The sequence below is a fragment of the Spermophilus citellus genome, assembly GCF_964194105.1.
Source record: "Spermophilus citellus genome assembly, chromosome: 5".
Classification (NCBI taxonomy): Eukaryota; Metazoa; Chordata; class Mammalia; order Rodentia; family Sciuridae; genus Spermophilus; species Spermophilus citellus.
The window spans coordinates 14,986,432-15,004,070 of record NC_138186.1 but is presented as its reverse complement, the minus strand read 5'-3'; positions in this window follow the sequence as shown (position 1 = coordinate 15,004,070).

The following is a 17,639-nucleotide window of genomic DNA, read 5'->3' as shown; positions in this document are numbered from 1 at the left end:
GGAAAACCCTTAAGGTCTACACAAGTTGCACCTTCTGCATTCTGTGAGGGTTGATGAACATGTGTAAGTCATAAATGTCCCTCATGGAGAGATCCAATGTGTATTTCCCGTTCTGGGATAATGCATCTAGCATTTTACAAGGAAAGAATTCAGAGCTTTTTTGAACAGTTCTTGATACTCCTCGCACTGATTCCCCTTTAAACATCCCCAAGTTTTATGTTATAGTATATACATATAGAATTCCTATGTTTTATAATGTACATATATTTTCTTTTACATTTTACAGGCATATCTTTGGTGTGTATGTTGTATCGTACTTGCTCACTGTCTGTTAAAATACAAGCTCTGTGAGGATAACGACATCATTTCCTGCTCACCGTGGCACCCTCCCAGTCTCTCACAGAGCCTGGAGTGCAGACGTGAATTCATTGATTTAATAGACCTGTCTCTGAAACCTATGTAATACCTAAATCCTTTCACTGGCTAGATGCTCTTTCTTGATTAAAATGAGAAGCAAGATACACCCTTTGATCACCTTTGATTCCTCTTCTTTCTATTCTGCCTCCCTTCTCTTCTTAGGACCTCTTCCTCCACTCCTCTTTACTCTGTCCTTATTTAAAAAACAAAAAGACAAAAACACTCTGACCCCTGCCTATAGAGCACAGCCTACTGACAGAACAAGACGACTACACCTGCACATTCCAGTATGACTTCATACTGTGGTAAAGACAGAGTTCTGTGGGAGCACCTATCCATGGACCAAAAAAATACAGAACAAAAAAAAAAAAACTTGCATCTTTTCCAAACATGTACCAACCTTTCTTTTTTTCCTTATTATTATTCCTAAAATAATACATTACAACAATTATAGTATTTAACTATAACATACGGGGCTTCAAAGAAAATTTCCTAGATTCTATCTGAACTCAGAATGTGTGATGAGGAACTAGCCAAGTCAAACATCCAGAGGAGGATTGGCCAGGGAAAGGCACGGAGGCGTATGGAGGTGGGAAGCACATTTTGTTAGCGATATCCCTCAATATTTCTCAGCCTCCTAAATTTATATTTTAGTAAAGTAAAGGGATCCAAATTCTTTACCAGTCCCAGTATCAAGCTTCACTAAAGCTTTTGTGCGAATTATTAGTACATCCCTGTTGATTGTTAGCTTGTGCAGACCTGATGAATTGTATCCATCCATTCATTCTTTCAATTCATTCTTTTATTTATTGAGTGCTTATTCTGTGACTAAGTCAGTAAAATGAAATACTCAAAAACCCCTTCCTTTACAGAGTTTTATGAGTAGGAGAGTAAATACAATATAAGTGCATGTTTTATAGTTTTTTTCAATAGAGTCAGACATGAACCATCAGGCCCCCAGGAAGGTGTGGGGTACACGTGCCTTCAAATACAGGGTGCCACTCAGGATTAAATCACCACGCTCTCAAGCCACATGTGAGTTGATAAAGCATACTGTATTTTTTACTATTCGTTATTTGTAACTTACTATTTTGCCAGTTGCTTGCAATGATACAAATCAGTCCGAGAAAAAGATAAGAACAAAAATGGAATGATTTAAATTTTTTTAATTTAAAATGTAAACGATTATCCCTTTCCATGAGTATATCTTGCCCTAAGAAGCCAAAAATTTTACACGGCAGGCAATTTGAGGATACAAACCCCACAGAGTCTGTTATAAATTTGGAAGCCAGAGTCTCTGTCTGAACACCATATCCTTGTCCTCATATTTCATTGGGTAGTATCAGGATTTAATAAGGCAGGACGGTTTTAGGAAAGGGTGCATATTACCAGAAGCTTGATGCTAATAGGATAAATCCTAAAAGTGTCCTAATCACTCCAAGTGTGCTTTTGGATATATCCAAAATCATCTCACAGGAAAATCAACAGACCCACTGAGGAATACAAAGTAGGGCACCGCACCGAGTAGTACAAATGCAATAGGTTTTAACATGACTGATGTTTAACTCTTTGAGATCTTCAGACAACAATATGACGTTTATGCAAACACACACGTACACAGGTGGAGGTGTGATTCTACCCTGAAGCCACTGGGTGTGACACCTAAACCAGCAAGCCAGGGAATCCTTCCCAGCATGACTCTTCACTCTCTCCCTTTGGCTTCTGACTTCCTCTGTTAGCTGTGCAGTGTTTAGAATCAGCGTCCGTCTATACAGTTCTTGTGCTATTTCCTTCCAAACCAGGGGTGGAAAACACATGCACTTGCCTTCTGCCCTTCCACACAAGCTCAGGTTTTCCTATCACTTAACTCGGAACAGCACAGAGCATAAACGGGCCTTTCACTTAAATTACATCGTCCATGAACTTTGGTCAGGAAATCCTCTGGTGGGCACCCAAGCAGGTCTGTGGGGGCCGTAAGAGTGAGGATAAAATTGCCCCCAGAGGAAGGTTAGTACAAATCATCCAAGTGTCTTGACTCAATGAGGCAATCACTTCCTTTCAAATCAGCTGCGTGAACTTGAGAGGAAGAAAAATCTGAAGGCATCTATTCGCTCCTCAGGAGGGTTTTATTGGCCAAATCCTTGTCCTTTTCCTGTGAATCCACCTGCTATAGATCAGTGTTTCATTCCCAAGCACCATATTTTCTATCATATACTATCAATTAAATACACAGCCTACATGTGAACTAAACAACCAACTAAACCCATTTTATATTCTATGATGAAAGCCATGCACCAATATTTTACAACATAAGATATTCTCTTAACATTATTCCTTTAAAAGAAATCAAGCCTAGAAAATGAATATGAAACTTGATTCTTACAAACTTTATAAATAAATTTGAGAAAGCATCATATTTTTCTCACTTTGAAAACATAAAGATTTCAAGTTTAGCTGGGCCCAGTGGTACACGCCTATAATCCCAGTGACTCAGGAGGATGAGACAGGAGATCACAAGTTAGAAGCCAGCCTCAGCAACTTGGTGAGGCTGTAAGCAACTTAGAGAAACCCTGTCTCAAAATAAAATATAAAAAGGGATGGGGATGTGACTTAATGCTTAAGCACTGAAGGTTTAATCCCTGATTTTTAAAAAAAAGAAACAAAAAATTGAATTTTAAATGTCCATAAGTCTAAACAGGTAACATAAATATATGAAAAAAAATAGTATAAATTAGAGAATTGTATTGGACATAGGTACTAAGAACTACATCAAACTCAAATATGCTCTATCATATTAAATCCACTCAGCTATTTTTTAAAGGGGGATGTACACACATTTTTAAATGAAAGGAAACTAAAGTCATAAAAACATTTCTTGCCTTAATAAAAATGTTACCAAGACCTCATTATAGTACATAAAAAACAACAATGATGACAATAAAAAAGAAAGAAAAAACCTACAGACAAAAATCACAAATAACAACGTGAATGTCTACTATCAATATTATTACACAACATACTCTTAGATATCTTGATTAATACAATTATGTCAAAAATAAGAAAATGTGAGCTAAAGTTACTGAAAAAATTGCATGTTGTATAATTATTACTTGAAGACAATAGGATTCTCTGCCACAAAAACATTAGAGATTTGGCTGAAAACCTTATAGAGCAGAGAAGATATAATTTGAAAGTATCTTGATTAGCAACCAGATAATTATGTAAAAAATGAACTTTTCTGAAAACCAACAATAGCCCTTTTGAAGATATGATGAATAAATAGAAAACCAAAACCTGTAATAAAGCTCTGGATAATCTTCAACAATTAATTCATTAATAGTTAGACTTTCCCAGGCATCTATAGGTGGTCCTCTAGTGATTAACTTCACTCAGCAACAAAATGAAAGGCACACAATTAACAATGGGGTTAAAAACCAGTGAGTCTGGGAAAGAGAAACTGGTTGCTTTTCCTTTTCTTCTTAACAGAAAGGCTCATCTATGAAAATTGGTCTATCACAGCATTTAAGAACCAGTTCCGTCCTGGACAAATTAGCTGTCTTAACTGCTTATTCTTACTTCCTTTCTAAATCTTGTGGGTATTTGATATATCAGTGATTTGAAAATCTAAATAGGGTAATAGTTGAAGTTTGCTAACAAGTTCTAATTAATTGAGCCATATTCTTTCTTCCCCCAAGGCGCTCCCTCGTGGTAAATTACCAAGCACTCTAACTTGCAATCCACTGGAGTGTTGTTGAGCGGGTAATTGCTGCAGGGCTTTATCCTGCAGTCCCCCAAGGCACCAGGCATCCAGTGCTCTGCTGGACGCAGACTCCATGGAGTGGGAGAGCGTCCCTCGGTTCCTGACATCCAAACAAGAAGACACTTGAAGTAGGTAAGCAATTATGGGAATTCAAAGGTTAAGATTAAAAACATTGCTTTTTTCCCCCCTCATATTTAAAAGACCTCCAAAAGTGATAACAAAGTTGGGTTTTTTTTCCCTTTCTAGTTCAAAAGCTAGAAACATGGAAAGTTGCATGTAGGCAACATTATCCTAAATGTAAATAATGTATGCATACAGTTTGAGATATTGCCTTGCAAATTATGAAGTACTTGACTCTGGATGTCAATCACACCTGGAATCCGGAGTGGGAATGTTTATTCATCTAATAATTGTGTCTTCCTCTTGGATCTAGGATTACTTCTACTTATGTATTGCATCAAATGGTTCATTCTGGTAATAATTCTTTTTATTCCATGGAAGCAGCACACTTTAGCACAAAAGAAATTAAAGTAATGTATTACCGGACTTGGTTTAGAAAAAAGTAATAACCTATCTAACAAATCTGGCAATTTATGGACAAAATTTTAATCTTACAAAGACTTTCTATTTTTTTAGGACTTTCTATTTTTTATAGGTTTTTGGCTAATTAATATGATGAAGGCTAAGAATAATTTTATTTTTCCTTAAATTATTTTTGACAGAAAACAAAAGCAGCCAAAAGAAAGCCCAAGTGGAACTATTTGGAGAGAAGGAACTAATTTCCATGCTAAACACAAAAAATACTGAAGTTATGAAAAATTTTTTCTTGTAAAATTTTTCTTTACGTGCAAGTTCAACCATTGATCTCCGGAACAGAGCCAAATGAAGTTTGACATTTATGTGGACTTGCACCAATAGAGTCAAAATTCTTATTCTGATAACCAAAAAAAAAAAAAAAAATTAAGGTTTAATTTTTTAAAATTCATCAAATATATAAGAAGATGAAGGTAAACAATTTATTAATCTGTTTAGCTGCTAAGACACTCCTTATTATATCACTAATACATCAGAAAACAAGATTTTTTTCCTCAGATTTTTCACGGCATAGCTGAGTTTGCATTACAACAATCTATATAATCAGCTACACAATCTATATTTCTAGCAATTCTATGATTCTGAAATTCTTAAGCATCTTTTTCTCCATCATACAAATTCTTGTGTTTACCTTTTCATTTTGAAGGTATAAAAATTCCACCAGAACAAAAACTTAGTGGTTTAAATGCATGAATCCATCTGTCACCAATGAACTCAAATAATAAATATACTCAACTGTTAAAATGATTCTTAGAAAGATCCTTTCTTTGATCAACTACATATGACAGATTTTGTAAAATATTATTTTTCAAAGTCATACACTGGGGGTTTCACTAACATCAATCCAAAGAGATGATATTAAAATAACTGCTCAAAAACTGGTCAAGTGTTACCAATGGATTCTATTTTAATATTAACAAAAACAGGGGAAAAGACAATACAAATAGATCTTCTGTTGAGTTCCTGAGCAAATTCATCTGATTACTTATGGATTAGCAATGTCTTCTAAGAAGAAAATATATGAAGGTTTTTTTTTTTTTCATTCTGTTGACATCCAAATATTTGATTAAAATGCTCTTTCTCCAGTTTGACCTTGTCCTAAAACTCGGCTCTTCCTTTTTAAAATAAAATACAAGTTAAAAAAACAGGCAAGGAAACTTCAATTATTTCTATAAATTGGCCAAACATTTTATACATCTAATATCTACATAAAATATTTCTATATTTTGAAAGGAAGGATGTTTTCTTGAGCGTTTATTTTTAGCCTTCCAAATCAATGAAAAAGATTAAAATCACTTAGGAGCCACATGGTATCTGAAGACACAAATCCAGGTCAGTTCAATAAACCTAAAGCAAATGATTTTCCTATATTTTTCCGTCTTCTTAATAATAGTTGAAATGTCCCGAAGCAAAAAATATTTTTAAATGTTCTATAAATTTTATATAACACCTGTTTTCCATCTTAAGGGAAAAAGAGCTATAAATGAGAACAATGTAAACAGTTTTATACAATATCACTTCTAAAATAATCTAGGCTATGTACACTGTGGGGAAATCAGTTCCATTCACGTATTTACTCTGACAATTTGAATTATGCTTTTAACACAAGTTCTTGGTACGTTATTTTATCACAAATATTTGTTCGTGTGTGTTTCTAATGGCCACACCAGTATGAGGACACATATAGGTCACAGTTATAAACCTGATCCAGGGTTCTCCAACACAGATGCAAACATTACGCATCTTGTACCTTCATCTATTCTGGAAAGATCATAGGTTATCTTTGCTCAAAACTCATCCCTCTCACCATTTTCTTCCTGTTGTCAAGGATTCTATGTTCAAGGTCATGCTCTTCAAACCACAGGGAGCTACACATTCATCATGAAAACATGGGTGGCACCTCGACTCCACAAAGCCATGAGAAAACCACTTGTCCACTCCAGAGCTGCTGCCAAGGCCACTCAAGGGACCTCTAACACTGACCCATGGTACACCCTGCCGTGTCCTCTCCAGTGTCTTCTCTGGTTCTGATCAGGCCTTAACTCATGCCTCGATCCATCCCATGTTCCATCAGAATTACCAAGTGAAGTCCTTATCTCCTCCCCTACCCCACTACATGCTGTTTCTCTATGTTACATGTTAGCAGTGATGGCTGAAGAGGCCCCCCAAAATTGAAGTCAGTTTTTGTCTTAATTCCAAGGCTCTCTCCCTAAGACTCAGGAATAATGATTGAGGATTAGACCACAGGACAATATGACTGGTGAACAGTCATTGAACTGAAATCAAGGTCACCTTTCCCCTCTGGCTCTTGGCCAGATCCTTGCCAGGAGATCAAGCTGTCTGATCTCCTACCTGAGTACTCTTCTCTCATAAGACCCTCGAGCCTTTCTTAAAAGGGAAATGCAACATACAGATTGTCAAATGATAGCAAGACATAGTGAAGTTGGAATTTAATATAACATTAATTATTATTATTTATTAATATTAATTAATATTGTGCAACTTCTTACTCTGACGCCCATTAAGTATTTTTGAGATTTTTACCTTCTTTGCTGTGCAGCTGCTAAGATACTGACCATATCACCAATGTATTAGAAAACCTACATTTCCATATCAGCTTTTACACTGAAAATGTGTGTTTATATTAGGCCTCTTTAATTCATAAATTCTCAGATAGTATTAGTCCTAGGCTGCATGTAGCTCAATTTAATGAACTAAACTGGATCCCAGTTATCTTATTGAGTATCCCCTTTCAACCATGCTTGGGACCAGAATTGTTTTTGGATTTCAGATTTTCTCAGATTTTGAAATATGTGCTTAATATATTTAATGAGATACCTTGGGGATTAGATGCAAGCCTAAGCATGAGACTCATTTGTGTCTCTTCTACATATAAACTGATGGTATTTTCATGCAGTACTTTTAATATGCCTGCATTTTGACTGCAACCCACCACATGAGGTCAGGTATAGAATTTTCCACTTGAGGCATCATGCCACTGCTCCAAAAGGATTGGATTTTGGAGCATTTCAGATTTTCGGACCAGTGAAGCCCAATCTATTTTATGGGACACACACACACACACACACACACACACTTTTTTTCTATTTTACTCATACTTCTAGAAATATTTATTGAATCCAAGAAACACTGTTTGTTTATAAGATAGATGCCAAAATCTTACATAAAAATGTAACTAGTTCTAGAGTGCCAGATTGATCTGAATTAGTTCTAGTCCACATAGTTGCCCTCACTGTGACTTTTCTGACGTCCTATGTTTCATGAACATAGACCTCTTCCATGTTCATTCTATTCGTAGCTATATTCCCTGTACCTGGCATAATGTTTGGAAAATGGAAAATGTTCAATAAATATGCTTTTCAGTGAAAGAAGAGAAGAAAGCAGTTACATAAAAAATTCTTATGAGGGGACCCAACATGGCGGCCAGCGAGGAGGCAGCACTTTCAATGCCTCCGCAGTAACGGGATCAGAGAGACTCATCAATACAGCTACATGCGTCCTGCTGAGAAACTTCTAGCAAAATTCCGCTGAAAGGAGACCTGCCGGGAACTAGTAAGTTTAATTGGAGGTGTCAGCTTGTCCCAGACGACTGAATCTCGGCAACGCAGAGCAGGGGCACAGTCCCGCCGGCCGCCGCCAAATGGCTGCAGCCCACACGTTGCAGTAAACATAGGAGCGGGCGCTGCCTGCCTGGGCCCACGCCAGCCCAGCTCTGTGAACCACCGCCAGCACAAACAGATAAAAGAAGAAGTTAAGCATCTTTATCAGGAGATAGAGATTATAAAAAAGAATCAAACAATAATCTTAGAAATGAAGGAAATTATAAACCAAATTAAAAACTCAAATGAGAGTATCACTAATAGAGTGGAGCAAGTAGGAGCCAGAACGTCAGATAATGAAGACAAAATATATCATCTTGAAAAGAGTCTAGCCAACTCAGATAGGCTGGTTAAAAATCACGAGAGAAACATCCAAGAGATATGTGATAACATTAAAAAAAACAAATTTAAGAGTCATCGGGATAGAGGAAGGGATAGAGATTCAAACCAAGGGAATGAGTAACCTGCTGAATGAAATAATTACAGAAAACTTCCCAGAAATAAAAAAGGAAACAGATATACAAATTATAGATGCATACAGGACACCGAGCATACAAAATCACAGAAGACCAACGCCAAGACACATTGTTATGAAGCTATCAAATATACAGAAAAAATAGAAAATATTAAAAGCTACAAGAGAAAAGAGGCAGATTACATTCAGGGGTAAACCAATAAGGTTAACAACGGATTTTTCATCACAGACGCTGAAAGCGAGAAGATCCTGGAACAACGTATTTCAAACACTGAAAGACAACAGATGCCAACCAAGAATTCTGTATCCAGCAAAATTAAGCTTCAGGTACGACAACGAAATAAAAATCTTTCATGATAAACAAAAGCTAAAAGAATTTTCAGCCAGAAAACCAGCATTGCAAAGCATCTTGAGCAAAACACTACACGAGGAAGAAATGAATAACAATAACCAAAGCCAACAGTGGGAAGTACCTCAGTAAGGACAGACGGTGGGGGGAAAGCTAACCATGGAGAAACAAACTAAATTAAAAAAAAATAAGAGATAAATAATCAAACATGGCTGGAAGTACAAAACATACATCAATAGTAACTCTAAACATTCATGGTTTAAACTCTCCAATAAAGTGACATAGGCTGGTAACATGGATTAAAAAAACAAATCCAACAATATTCTGCCTCCAGGAGACACATCTGATTGGAAAAGACATACACAGGCTGAAGGTGAAAGGATGGGAAAAAATATACCATGCACACAGTCCTCGTAAGAAAGCAGGGGTGGCCATCCTCATATCGAATAAAATCGACTTCAAGACTAAATTAATCCAAAGGGATAAGGAAGGACATTATATACTGTTAAAAGGAACAATTCACCAACAAGACATAACAATTATCAATATTTATGCACCAAATAATGGTGCTGCGACATTCATAAAACAAATTCTCCTCAAGTTCAAGAATCAAATAGACCACAACACAATAATTATGGGTGACTTCAACACACCTCTCTCACCATTGGACAGATCCTCCAAACAAAAGTTGAATAAAGAAACTATAGAACTCAATATCACAATTAATAACCTAGACTTAACTGACATATATAGAATATATCAACCATCTTCAAGTGGATATACGTTTTTCTCAGCAGCACATGGATCCTTCTCAAAAATAGACCATATATTATGCCATAGGGCAATCCTCAGTAAATATGAAGGGGTGGAGATAATACCATGCATTTTATCTGATCATAATGGAATGAAATTGGAAATCAATGATAAAAGAAGGAAGGAAAAATCCTACATCACATGGAAAATGAACAATATGTTACGGAATGATCAGAGGGTTACAGAAGACATAAAGGAGGAAATCAAAAAATTCTTAGAGATAAATGAAAATATAGACACAACATATTGAAATCTATGGGACACAATGAAAGCAGTTTTAAGAGGAAAATTCATTGCCTGGAGGTCTTTCATCACAAAAAAGAAAAACCAACAAATAAATGAGCTCACACTTCATCTCAAAGCCCTAGAAAAGGAAGAACAAAACAACAACAAATACAGCAGAAGGCAAGAAATAATTAAAATCAGAGCAGAAATCAACGAAATTGAAACAAAAGAAACTATTGAAAAAATTAACAAAACTAAAAGTTGGTTCTTTGAAAAAATAAACAAGATTGACAGACCCTTAGCCATGCTAACGAAGAGAAGAAGAGAGAGAACTCAAATCATTAACATACGGGATGAAAAAGGCAACATCACAACATATGCTACAGAAATACAGAAGACAATTAGAAATTATTTTGAAAACCTATATTCCTATAAAATAGAGGATAGTGAAGACATCGATAAATTTCTTAAGACATATGATTTACCCAGACTGAGTCAGGAGGATACACACAATTTGAACAGACCAATATCAATGGATGAAATAGAAGAAGCAATCAAAAGACTACCAACCAAGAAAAGCCCAGGACCGGATGGGTATACAGCGGAGTTTTAAAAAACCTTTAAAGAAAAATTAATACCAATACTTTTCAAGTTATTTCAGGAAATACAAAAAGAGGGAGCTCTTCCAAATTCATTCTATGAGGCCAACATCACCCTGATTCTGAAACCAGACAAAGACACCTCAAAGAAAGAAAACTACAGACCAATATCTCTGATGAACCTAGATGCAAAAATCCTCAATAAAATACTGGCGAATCGGATACAAAGGCACATTAAAAAAATTGTGCACCATGATCAAGTAGGATTCATCCCTGGGATGCAAGGATGGTTCAATATACGGAAATCAATAAATGTTATCCACCACATCAATAGACTTAAAGATAAGAACCATATGATCATCTCAATAGACGCAGAAAAAGCATTCGACAAAGTACAGCATTCCTTTATGTTCAAAACATTAGAAAAACTAGGGATAACAGGAACTTACCTCAACATTGTAAAAGCTATCTATGCTAAGCCTCAGGCTAGCATCATTCTGAATGGAGAAAAATTGAAGGCATTCCCTCTAAAATCTGGAACAAGACAGGGATGCCCTCTATCACCACTTCTGTTCAACATAGTCCTCGAAACACTGGCCAGAGCAATTAGACAGACGAAAGAAATTAAAGGCATAAAAATTGGAAAAGAAGAACTTAAATTATCACTATTTGCGGATGACATGATTCTATACATAGAAGACCCAAAAGGGTCTACAAAAAAACTACTAGAACTAATAAATGAATTCAGCAAAGTGGCAGGATATAAAATCAACACGCATAAATCAAAGGCATTTCTGTCTATCAGCGACAAAACTTCTGAAATGGAAATGAGGAAAAACACTCCATTCACAATATCCTCAAAAAAAATAAAATACTTGGGAATCAACCTAACAAAAGAGGTGAAAGATTTATACAATGAAAACTACATAACCCTAAAGAGAGAAGTAAAAGAAGATCTTAGAAGATGGAAAAATATACCCTGTTCATGGATAGGCAGAACTAACATCATCAAAATGGCGATATTACCAAAAGTTCTCTATAGGTTTAATGCAATGCCAATCAAAATCCCAAAGGCACTTCTTGTAGAAATAGATAAAGCAATCATGAAATTCATATGGAAAAATAAAAGACCCAGAATAGCAAAATCAATACTAAGCAGGAAGTGTGAATCAGGCGGTATTGCGATATCAGACTTCAAACTATATTACAGAGCAATAGTGACAAAAACAGCATTGTACTGGTACCAAAACAGGCGGGTGGACCAATGGTACAGAATAGAGGACACAGAGACTAATCCACAAAGTTACAACTACCTTATATTTGATAAAGGGGCTAAAATCATGCAATGGAGGAAGGATAGCATCTTCAACAAATGGTGTTGGGAAAACTGGAAATCCATATGCAACAAAATGAAACTGAATCCCTTTCTCTCGCCATGCACAAAAGTTAACTCAAAATGGATCAAAGACCTTGATATCAAATCAGAGACACAGCGTCTGATAGAAGAAAAAGTGGGCCCCGATCTACATATTGTAGGGTCGGGCTCCAAATTCCTTAATAGGACACCCATAGCACAAGAGTAAATAACAAGAATCAACAAATGGGACTTACTTAAACTAAAAAGTTTTTTTCACAGCAAGAGAAACAATAAGAGAGGTAAATAGGGAGCCTATATCATGGGAACAAATTTTTACTCCTCACACTTCAGATAGAGCCCTAATATCCAGAGTATACAAAGAACTCAAAAAATTAGACAATAAGATAACAAATAACCCAATCAACAAATGGGCCAAGGACCTAAACAGACACTTCTCAGAGGAGGATATACAATCAATCAACAAGTACATGAAAAAATGCTCACCATCTCTAGCAGTCAGAGAAATGCAAATCAAAACCACCCTAAGATACCATCTCACTCCAGTAAGATTGGCAGCCATTATGAAGTCAAACAACAACTAATGCTGGAGAGGATGTGGGGAAAAGGGTACTCTTGTACATTTCTGGTGGGACTGCAAATTGGTTCGGCCACTTTGGAAAGCAGTATGGAGATTCCTGGGAAAGCTGGGAATGGAACCACCATTTGACCCAGCTATTGCCCTTATCGGACTATTCCCTGAAGACCTTAAAAGAGCGTACTACAGGGATACTGCCACATCAATGTTCATAGCAGCACAATTCACAATAGCTAGACTGTGGAAACAACCCAGATGCCCTTCAATGGATGAATGGATTAAAAAATGTGGCATCTATACACCATGGAGTATTACTCTGCACTAAAAAATGACAAAATCATGGAATTCGCAGGGAAATGGATGGCACTAGAGCAGATTATGCTTAGTGAAGCTAGCCAATCCCTAAAAAACAAATACCAAATGTCTTCTTTGATATAATGAGAGCAACTAAGAATAGAGCAGGGAGGAAGAGCAGGAAGAAAAGATTAACATTAAACAGAGACATGAAGGGGGAGGGAAAGGGAGAGAAAAGGGGAATTGCATGGAAATGGAGGGAGACCCTCATTGTTATACAAAATTATATATAAGAGGCTGTGAGGGGAATGGGAAAATAAACAAGGAGAGAAATGAATTACAGTAGATGGGGTAGATAGAGAAGATGGGAGGGGAGGGGAGGGGGGATAGTATAGGATAGGAAAGGTAGCAGAATACAACAGTTACTAGTATGGCATTATGTAAAAATGTGGATGTGTAACTGATATGATTTTGCAATCTGTGTTTGGGGTAAAAATGGGAGTTCATAACTCACTTGAAGCTTATGTATGAAATATGATATGTCAAGAGCTTTGTAATGTTTTGAGCAACCAATAAAAAAATTCTTATTAGTGCTGTATATAATTCTAAGCAAAATATTAGTTATGTTATGTCCTACTAATCATGCATATTCCACTTCCATTTTCATTTAAGTTGTATTTATGTTAACAGTTGGGTGTGATCAATAAATAATCCAATGTGTATGAACCATAAGGGACATTTGTTTGGTGTATTTGTGTCAGGTCTTGCTTCATTTCCCCTCATTAAGGGGAAATGAATAAACTAAATTGTAATTCTGTTTTTTCATATCTAAAAATCTTGTCCCATTGTGGATGGTCTTGAAGGGCCAGCAACCCTAGATTCCTGGCTTCAATTACAGGAGCCAGGAGGGCTTGACAGAACCCATTTCTTTTGTCCTATGATAAAGCCAAGATGCAGGCAAAAGGCCTAAGCATGGAAGCATTGCCTGTAAAATGCTTTTACTTAGGACTCTGAACTTTAGATAAGCAAAAGAAGGATGCGAAGAACAACTGGCAATTAATTATTCATCACAGAACAGTATCAGAACCCAGACCACTTGTGCTCTGAGTATCAGAACCCAGACCACTTGTGCTCCAATTTTCTATATTCCCAGACACTGTGGTTTTTGCCCATTCCTACCATCTATTCTATGAGCCCATGAAACCCTTCTGTTTAAATTAGCCAGAAGTCATCTCTGTTGCTTACTGCCAGGGATACAGTCACATACACACACATGCTAACACCCAATCTGCTTCTTGGGAGATGCGACCCCCTGATATCTAGCAAGGAACACAAAAACAGCCATCCTCCTCAACTCCCAGGAGAAAACAGGGGGAAAGGAGGGTGTGGTCCGTACATTTCCTCAAATCTGCTTTTATTAATAAGTATAGCTATGCTTGACTAAGTAATAATACATGAAATTGATGATATCCGTTTTCTTTCCCTATCACTCTCAGAATAACCTCAGTGAAAGGCATTAAAAGGAAAACTCTTCCCTTGTGCAATCACATCACCCAACATCTGTCCTACTACTATATACTCCTGTAATTCCATTTTTTCATATCTAAAAATCTTTCCTTGGCCCCTTCTCGTACCTGTCCCAGATTTTACTTTGCTCCCATTTAGAACTCAAGCATTAACCACCTTTTCAATACCACCATGTTATATATTCATAAAATTAAAGAGTCTAAGATTAGAAAAGAAGTGTATACCCATGAAACACAGGTTCTGGGTGAGTCAGAGCTAAAGGCATGCAGAGACATTGCATGTATGAAAATTCTCTGAGAATTTACTAAATTGGATGCTTTAATGTTTTTACTAATTGTCTGCCTAAAATGAAAGACCAGTGGGAACTGAAAGAAGAGTATGAAGTTGAGTATGGCAGTTTACTTAGAAGGGAGTATAGAAAGACAGAGTAGGCTAGAAGGGGTGTGGTGTTTTGATTCCTAATCATGCCTTGCAAAAATGACTGGTACCAACCTACAGGGTCAGCTCCACAGCATATAGTCATTTAGCCTGGGAAAGTCTAGACGAATAAGCTTCTCGGGTTGCCTTCACACTGGAGTGCACAGGTGGGAGTCCAGGGTGCATGAAGGCCTTCCAAACGATCTGGAAATCATGCCACTCGACTCATTCTAAAGATCAGTGTGTACTTACTTTAATTACTTTTCTCCTAGACTAAGGGACTCAAGATATCATAAATTTGACAAAATTTTGTTTTCAAAAGTTTGTTTTCAGAAAACCTCTCTCCTAGACATTTTCCCCATAAATTGCTATCTCTCTTATAATGTTACATTTCCTTGAGATAATTTGAATAAATAGTGTTGAAATGCTGCCATTTCTTACAAGGCTTTCCTTTAAAAAGCATCTTAAAGGGAGACATATACTGCTATTTACTTATCAGATGACACGTGAGCTAATTTTCACAATACTGTGGGGAGAACATATAACTATTATATTTTGTCTAAGTAATCACATTGACAGATGACATAAAGGTTCTTTTTTAAAGTTTCAATAACCAGAGACATTGTGTTCAGTAGTATCTAGCAGTTTCTAAATTTACATAGGTAAAATATTCTTCTTTGTTCACAGACCATAAAATCACACATCTTGTTTGCAATTGAATTTTTGGAGCCTCTCCCAAAGGAGGGTTAGATGCATAAAATGTTTTTTAATTGAATATATTCCAGAATAGAGATGTATAATCCCTTCCTATATCAATATCTGACTAGATTTGTAAGGATGATAACTATTTGCTGGATTTTTCTATCCAAAACTCCTCTTTGATTTCTTCCACTCTGCCCTACTTTGGGATTACACCTTTTCTCTCTATTTTCCAGAATCAGGCCACTATCATTCATGAAAATTATTGTCTTCCATGCCTATTCTTGTCTCTCAGACTCATAAACTAAACCTACACAGGATGACTACAGATCTTGAAATGGAGCTAGACTGCATTGAGATTTGTAATAATATACACTGAATTTCAAAGCTTTGTGGAAAAAAATCATAAAATGTCTGTAACTTTTGACATTGGTTAGAAGTTTAAATGATAATATTTTGAAAATACAGGTTTAAGTCAAAAATGTTCTTAAAATTAATTTATTTGCTTCTCTTAAATTTTCAGGTGGCTAACTTAAAATTACTTAGTGGCTCACATCATATTTCTCCTACATAGTGTTTGCCTGTGATATGTCCTTCCACCCTAAGACTGTCTTTCTCTATCTCTCCCCAAACATGTGATGGACTATAAATATGATTATTCTCCTTACCATCTTATTGAGCTTCACACATCCAAACCATCATATGGTACCCCACTTTTAAAAACATATATATAACAACTTAAGGTTTCGAGGTTTTCCCCTAGGGAATAAGAATTCTTGGTGAAGAAATCCCCCTCTGGAACATAAATCTGTAAAGAAGGTCAGCTCTGCACTAAAGGGCACACCGTTCTCTTGGGGGTCTTACCACAAACTACCCCAGCCAAACAAGGAAGATCAATTTCCCTTCAAGGGAAATGCTGGAGTTTGTACGGGAAATGTCCCCCAAAGGCCTACCTGTTAAAGGCTTGGTCACCAGCCTGTGGTGCTGCTGGGAGGTGGGAGAACCTTTACAGGGGATGGGCCCTGGTGGGAAGAAGTTAGGCCACTGGGGGTGTGCCCTCCAAGGGGACATAGGAGCCCAGCCTTTCTTCTCTCTCTGTCCACCTTCCAGCCACCATGAGGTGGGCAGCTTCTCTGCTGCACACCCTGCATCATGATGCACTGTCCTGCAAGGCCCCAGGCAATAGCGCCCAGCGATCCTGGACGAAAACCTCTGAAACCTTCTCTCCTTCAAAGTCGATTCATTTTTGGTTACAAAAATGGAAAGCTGACCAACATAAGAATCAAATATCAAAAAACTGCTATTGGGCCCGGCTCAGTGGCACATGCCTGCAATCCCAGCGGCTCTGGAGGCTGAGGCAAGTTCAAAGCCAGCCTCAGCAACTTAGAGAGACCCTGTCTCAAAATGAAAGGTAAAAATGGCTGGGGATGCGGCTCAGTGGTTGAGGGCCCCTGGGTTCAATCCGTGGTACCAAAAATAAATAATGAAAATATAAATATTAATAAAAAATAAAAACTGCTCTTGAGCTGATAACCCCAGAATTTTGTGCTTAGAGTTGAGTAGACTGAGAAGCCAGAGGATTGCTAAGGGGCTCTAGCCCCTCCTTCACATTCCTGAGCCCTTACCAGTCCCACCGGTTCTGCCAGTACCCCTTCACCCATAAACATGAATCGCCCTCCAACAGCTAGCCCAGCTCGGGAACTTGAGTCTGATCACATCATGGTACCACCACTCCAGACTTTATGCTGACGCTTTATGCCAAAGTGCTGTCCCCTTAACCAGTGACAACTCCCACTCAACCATATAGCAGAGGGGTGAAATACCCAGGGCACAAAGTCACACACACCTTGGTTTGAGTCTCTCATTCTCTCATTGTCTGGATTTCCTCAACCTTGACA